This window comes from Notamacropus eugenii, chromosome 4 (assembly GCF_028372415.1).
Source record: "Notamacropus eugenii isolate mMacEug1 chromosome 4, mMacEug1.pri_v2, whole genome shotgun sequence".
Lineage (NCBI taxonomy): Eukaryota > Metazoa > Chordata > Mammalia > Diprotodontia > Macropodidae > Notamacropus > Notamacropus eugenii.
The window spans coordinates 305727448-305735205 of NC_092875.1; the positions used below are offsets into that span (position 1 = coordinate 305727448).

Genomic DNA, 7758 nt, shown 5'->3' on the forward strand with positions numbered 1-7758 from the left:
GAAAATATCCAATTGCTTTGCAAGAGTCTATTACTTGTTTAGCACTCAAATCGCCATGCCCAATTCTGTAGGCAGTGGTGCATTTTTCATTCCAGAAGTTGTCAAGAAAGTAACTTTACCCTCATCTTTCATCTCTTATATGCCCTCCGCCTCCTCCCCCAATAGGTTTGAGTTCATGTGTTTTATCAATCAGAAAATGTCACCAAAATTCAGTGCTGAAGGAATTCCTGGCCAGTTAGCAAATGTCAAAAATGGCAATTTAAAGAAAAAAATCTGGAACAGAAAGCATAATGAAATAAAATTGATGCTTCTGGCTTTGCACTCTGTGGTAATCAAAGGGCAATGAAGTTTCACGAATTGTACAAACAGCCTTGCCAATGTAGGGCAGGAGTAGGGAACAGAGAGGACTTACGCTTAAACATCTCTAGATGCCAGGGTTTTACATATCACAGACTTTAAGGCAAGGTAGTTCCTCTTGCCTGCTCACAGCTCTGCCTGTAATATGTTTGGCTTATGGAAATTATAATATACTTTGGCTATGGGAAAACAAGGAAGATAAGAAAGAATGCTATTTCCTCTTGGGTAGCTACAAATGATTTTCTTTAAATTTCTTATTTATCAGGTAATCCTCCAAGAGAGCGCTTGGCAATGTTAGAAGAAATTTGGCTATGGTATAAAATTGTTAACTCAAAATATAGTATCTATGCCCAAAAGGTTATAAAACTATGTATATCCTTTGATTCAGCAATATCACTACTAGGTCTGTAATCCAAAGATAAAAAAGTGTGCGTGTGTGTGTGTGTGTGTATGTGTGTATGTTTGTGTGGTGTGTGTGTGTAAAGACCTATCTATACAAAAATATTCATAGCAGGTCTTTTAGTGGTGGCAAAGAACTGGAAATTGAGGGGATGCCCATCAATTGGATGGATAGAACAACTTGGGGTTCATGTTTGTAATGGAATGTTACTGTCATAAGAAATGATGAGCAGACTGATTGCAGAAAAACCTGGAAAGACTTATATGAATGATGCAAAGTGAAGTGAGCAGAACCAGGAGAACATTGTACACAGTAACAGCAGCACTGTACAATGATCAATTTGAATGACTTAGCTATTCTTAGTAATACAATGATCCAAGATAATTCCAAAGGACTTAAAATGAAAATTCTATCCACCTTCAGAGTAGGAAAGAACTGATGGAAGTCTGCAGATTGAAGAAGAAAGAAAGAACTGAATGCAGAGTGAAGCACACTATTTTTTACTTTCTGTGTTTTTTTGTGATTTCTTTTTCTTTTGGGTCTGTGTCTTCTTTCCTAACATAACTAATATGGTAATATGTTTTGCATGATTGAACATGTATAACCTTTATCAAATTTCTTGCTGTCTCAGGGAAGGGGGAGGTGAGAAAAGGAGAGAGAAAATTTGGAACTCAATTTAAAAAATGAATGTTAAAAATTGTCTTTACATATAACTGGGGAAAATAAATATTATTTAAAAAATAAAGAAGCCAAAAAGCACCTCAAAAATATAGTACCTATTTGGACATTTTCCTGTATTTTAGTATTTAAAGGAGAAGTACTGAGAGGGCTATATGAAGGGTTTATGAATTAGATAATATCTGGAACTTATATAAGATTTTCCTCATACTTTAACTGATATATTAACTGATATGAGTCTCATACTACCTCAATAAGGTGGGCACTTTTACTCTCTCTCTCCTTTAAAAATTATGTAGTCCTGTGATTTTATTTTATGATATTCCCTGTGTGGGAACTCCCTCCTCTGACACAGATAAAGGGAGAAGAGCAACTTCATCACAGTTTATACTCTAAAGAGTCACTTAGGGATACCAAGAGGTTAAATGAATTGCCCAGTATCATAAAATAGCTAGAATTCATATAGATTTAAAGATTTTACAAAACACTTTACATATATGTCTTTTTTTTGGGGTCCTTACAATATCTTTATGAGGAAAATACTATTATTATTATTCCCATTTTACAGATGAAGTAACTGAGCTTGAGAGAGGTTAAGTGACTCCCAAGGTAACACAATTAGTGTTTGAGGTAGGATTTCCAAAATAAGACTTGAGCCCAGCTTTTCCTGACTTCAAGTCTGGCAGGCCCTCTATTGACTATGCCATGATGTCTCTTGTCTCACTCATTTTATAGATGAAGAAACTGAAGCTGAAGTGATGTGCTTGTCTTCCCTCTGGACTGTGCTGTTTCAATTTGGGATTGACTGAAGAATAGTAGTAGTGGTGATGGCGATGAAAGAGTGACAGCTTACTCCACTGTGAGGACACACACATAAAATCCTTTTAGTATTCAGTGAAGCAGTCTTTGATTCCTTTCCTGCTTCTTTGAAGGTGAGATAACTTCTGAAATAAGGCACATAATCGTAAAAGGCGATGCCTTCAAGGGATATAGTAGAGAAAAATGATATCTAACAGATTCAAGGTATTAAAGTAATTTGGGGTTGAACTGGTTTTCAAGGAATAACGCTACCACTACTTTTAGAGATCCTCCTCTTCCTCTCTCCTCAGGAATGGATATGATAGCCCGAACCGGAACCCATATGCTATCTGCAACTTTTAAAAAGCTTTATTGTCTTTATCCAACCTAGTTCTTCAGTTTCAGGTTGTTCCAGAGCTTCCTAGAACCAAATACTTCTCTGAGTTTCAGAACTATCATTATGGCTTCTGAATTCAGAGGAAAAGTGGGCTCCTACTGAGTCAATAATAAGTAGATCCATGGTCTACTTCCACTTTCACCAGTCATTATCAGAGATATTCACCTGTTAATCCAAACATTACATTTTTGCCTTGGTAAGCTCTCCCATTCAAAATAGAGCCTCTGTGGGCTTAAGGATAAAGAGCAATTGAATACCTGTAAACAAGGGTGAATCAGTTAATTAGCATTTCTAAGCTCCTCGTGCCTCCTAGGATATGCTCATCTTTATCCTGGCAAGGTGTATTTTATTCCCAAGGTATTGTGTAAGATTCAAAATGGATGGAAAATTGAGTGAATTATAATTTAACTCTCTTTTTCTTTTGGATTAAAAAAAGTCACCACATATAATGAGTACAAAGACTTACAATAATAATATCGTCAAGGATTTATAGGCAAAAAACAAAAATTCGCACAGAATTAAAAAAGTTAATCATCAAATGACAATAAACACTTACCCACTTTGTTTGTAAGTGGTAGTCAGTTTGCTAAAGAGGCTTTAAAAATCTGCTTTAGTGCACAGTAGTGGTACAGAACTGGTGAATGAGAGCTGCTAAGTACTGAAATTGGCAAATATATATTGGTGGGCCCTTGCCTTGAATGCTAATGTGTTCTTTTAAATGAACATTCTGAGGAATTTGATGGCTACTCTGGCTCAGCCTTGTTGTTCCAATCAGTTATGTCCACTTTATCATTGTCAATGTACCCACCATGACATTAAACAGGACCAGAGGTAAACATTATTGAAAACTGCAGCTGGAACTGCTGTTTTACAGTAGCATCATTTTGTCTTTATTTCCTTTGATTTTATGCTGATATGGGTTTGTCGTAGTATTTGCCTGCAGCCTCTTTCAACTTTTCCTTTTAATTAAAAAGCTTAATTGGGAGTAATAAAAACTTCCAATTAAGCCTTTTAAATAAAAACTGAAAGCCGAAAGTGTCTGTGGTTGCAAAGAGTTCCTAGAACTGACAGCTTCCTTATGAAAGTAACTTTTCTGCTCTTTAAAGTGTGAGCTATGTGCATGACAGCACCTGAGAGCAAAGGGGGGAGAGGAAGAGTAAATTTCAGGGAAGGCATCACAGTTGATTCTTTATGTAGCTTATGAGAGTTTCTGTTTGGGAGACAGAAAAGATAATGATGGGAACTTAAATCTTTTCTGTGTTATTAATTTATGTAATTGAAAATAAAATTATTAATATTTGATTTTAAAAACTCATATTTTCTGGCATAGAACACATGCATTCAAGCATAAAAGGCTCAGAGTCTCTCCTACCATAATTCTTTTCTTTTGCTATAAATATTTTATACAATAGGAAGGTAGCAATTACAACTTTGCATTAAAAAGCGTTAGGCTATGGTAGAGTGATAGCTTTTTGTAGGCAGGCACTGTGTAGTGCCTACTAATATGCTAACATACATAGACATTTAAAAATATTTATTGATTTGGCTGAATAGAAGAGAAAATGAAAATCATCATTTTTATTCATGTACATTGATAAATGAACACCCCATTATAGATCAAGAGTGAGAAGAGGAAAGCCAGGCATAATCTGAGAATAAGAACTGGCAATAAAATCCATGATCTCATCTTTCTTTTTTTTCCTTGTTAAATTGTCGTTTTTTGGAAAACGTAGGCTAGAAAGGGGTCACTAGATTCACCAGAGGGCAGTCATACCACACAAGTTAGTAGTGACGCTGACCAAGGTCAGCATAGAGCTTCGGGATCTTAGATGCTTCATAGACTGGAATGTTAGGGCATATCCAGGTGGAAGGCCTTGACTTAATAGGCATGGTTAGAGAAAAAGAGAGACCTGCTGGCTGCAGTTCCTGACTTCTCACTTGGAGTACACTTGCCTTGAGTAGCTTGGCTGCTAGCCATCGCCAGCTTAATATATTTCTTTTCGACAGCCCAGACTTTTTCCTTCTTTCCACTCCATGTCTCGAGGGCAGACGCCTGCTGAGCTGTAAGAAAAGATCAGGGCCCATGGCTTGTACAAGGGACAGGTATTGATGGCATTGAGGTTGATGGAGGCATCCTCTTTACTCTGTCCCCCAGAGAGGAAGGTAATACCCGTGACTGCAGGAGGCACAGTCTGGGGAAGGGAAGTTATAATTGCCATTGCAATTTCCTCATGTGAATATTTCTACATCCAGGCATGGCCAGGGATGACCATGATCGGCTTCAGGAAGGTCCCTTCCAGTGGTCGCTCAGAGCTTTGTAGACAGTAGCCAAGACCTTCTCAGTGACATACAGATGACACTTCAAATCATGTTCTCCATGAGGGATGGTCTCTGGCTCCACCATAGGGCCATACTGTTGGCAAATGCTAGCACCTCAGACAAGCACATTGACATTCTCCATGATGGTAAGCAGGGAAGTGTATTATCCCTAATCTTCAGTACACAACTCCACTTGGAAAAGTCAGCTCCATATACTGGGCACAACACTCACTCAGCCCATCCAGACCTTGGGTGGTAGTCTCACCATTGGTCCCTACCAGGGGCATTATACCTTTGTCCACCTTGATACCAACAATGCCACCCTTAGCCTTTATGACTTTGGGGAAGGGATGATCATCATTGACTTTCTGGTAGATTGTGTCATGGAAAAGGGTGACACCTTCAACACAGTTCACTTTATCATCTGCTGTCAGAAGTAACTGCCTAGAGAGGCACCAATTTTCTTCTGTATTCTCAATTCCAATGGACAGCAGCCACTTTGCAGTGCTTCTGGTGGACTCATCAGCTGCCAAGATTCCCTTGCCCAGAGCAACAATTCAATGAGCTTTATTAGCCAGTTCTTTCTTTCACTCTAGCGTCAATGCTGGATATTGGCAAGGCATGTTTTCCTTGGCTGTGCTGGTAGTTTCTGCAGAAAGCAGACTGTTTGTGGTCGAGAACTGAACTTCTGCCCTCATCTTTCTAAATACAGTTATACAACTTAGAAGTAATAAGATAAACTAAATACGCTAATGCAAGGAGGAAAATTTAGCTTCATAAATACAAGAGAAATTTGGTGGAATGGGACCCATGATGGGAATAAGATTCTGGAATGGTAGTAATCTCTGGAAAGCAACAAGATAGGTAAAAGAGAAAATGGAGTCTTCTTATATAGTGGAATCTTACTCCTTTGAGGAAATACAGAAATTTGAGGGAGGAAAGATGGCAGAGAACATTTTAAATCATAGAATTATAGATTCTCACTAAGAAGGGACCACAGAGACCTCTGACTCAAATCTGTAACCAAACAGGAAGCTTCTTTTACAATGGAGACCATCTAGGCACTCCAGTCTTTGTTTGGGAACTTCTACAACCTCCTAAGGCAATGTGTTCCACTTTTGGATGATTTAGTGGAAGGAGAAACAGAAGTGGTAGTGTCATGGGATTATATTCTTATTTGTTCAATGAGTGTTTATTCAGCACTACAAGGAAAAAAAGAAATAGTTCTTGTCCTCAAAGATCATAAGCTATGCTATCAGGGAAACAAGTACACATATAAGTAAATATGAAGTAATTTTGGAGTGGGCACCAGAAAATGGGCTAGTCAGAAAAGATCATATAAGAAGTGGTGCTTGAGCTGTGCTTAGAAGGAAGCTAAGTATTACAAGAAATGGAGAGATTCCATGTGTTTCAGGAATGGCACAGTGACGGAAAATAGAATGCTGTGTATGAGTTCAATGGTAGGTGTCACTGTATGGCACAGATAGTCTGCTCCAGCTACCCATGTAGAATGCAGAGCCTGCCAACCCTCCATGTCTTTCTTGACAGTGTTCCTGAGTTTCTGTAGCCCAAATAATTATTATCCAGTAGTCGTCTTAGTGGGAAGCTAGGGGCTACAGTGGATAGAGTGCTGAGACTAAAGTCAGGAAAATTCATCTCTGTGGGTTTAAATTTGGCCTCAGACATTTTCTAGATGTGTGACCTTGGGAAAGTCACTTAATCCTGTTTGCCTTAGTTTCCTTATTGATAAAATGATCTGGAGAAGGAAATAGCAATCCATTCCAATATTTTTGCAATGGGGTTCAAATGGGGTCACAAAGAGTTGGACACTTCTGAAATGACTAAGCACCAAAAACACAGTCCTCCTAGTAGAGGTAATTTTGCTACTAATGATAATGACAATGAATGATAATAGCCAGGGGTGCATTGGTAATTATTTAACAACTGGCTCTCCAGAAGAAAAAAAAAAGGAAGCACAGCACACTTTTAAGATGAATCTGCATTATTTGCATTTTTTTAAATCACAGTCTTAGTTCTGGACAATCTATATAATAAACTAAGCCCTGATTTGTAGCATTTGATGATTTCTGAGGTATAAATGCTCACCCTGAAAAAATAGATAGTTGTAAGCAGGCTTTCACTCAAGCCTGACAATAGCTAACATTTATAAAGCTTTTTTCTGGTTTACCAAGAACTTTGCACATGCTTTGTTTGAGCTTCATAGAATTTCTTTGAGGCAGAGAGTGAACGGATTATCCCCATTGTACAAAGGAGGACACTGAGACTTAAAAAGATTGCTAATGTCCAACATCACACAAAATTACGGTTGAATGTGAACACATCTCATATTATCACACCCAATCTTAAACTTCTAGTTGTTCATACCATAGAATTTTAAAACTGTGGATCCAGAATTGAGCAAATTGCAAGAGACTACTAGAGTAGCTCAGGATTTTCTCTTTTTTCAGCTTTGGTGTGATTCCCATATCATTGCTCATTTTATTCCTTTTATCCAGGAGAATTCAGTCCCTCAGTGGCAAGGATTAACTTGTGTCATCATATCTCCAGTGATTATCAAAGGTACGGAGACAGAACCTGTGTTTTTGTTGGTATAGAGATGGCTCAGATGAGAAAACTCCTTCCACCAATGTAGACTGGCACTTTGTTTTTTGCAGTTTATAATCTTACAGGGTTGCCTAGATCACTGAGAGTCTGTGACTTTTCCAGGGTCACACAGTCAATATGTCACACAGTCTTCATCATTACAAGTCCAGATCTCTGTCCGTTAGGCCAGACAACCTCTCTGGCT

The 7758-nt window shown here is 38.2% G+C and overlaps 1 pseudogene; it reads right to left on the reverse strand.

The window, feature by feature from the left end:
* Positions 1–4509: 4509 nt before the first annotated feature.
* LOC140498444 (fructose-bisphosphate aldolase A pseudogene) lies at positions 4510–5572 on the reverse strand (annotated as a pseudogene).
* Positions 5573–7758: the final 2186 nt, after the last annotated feature.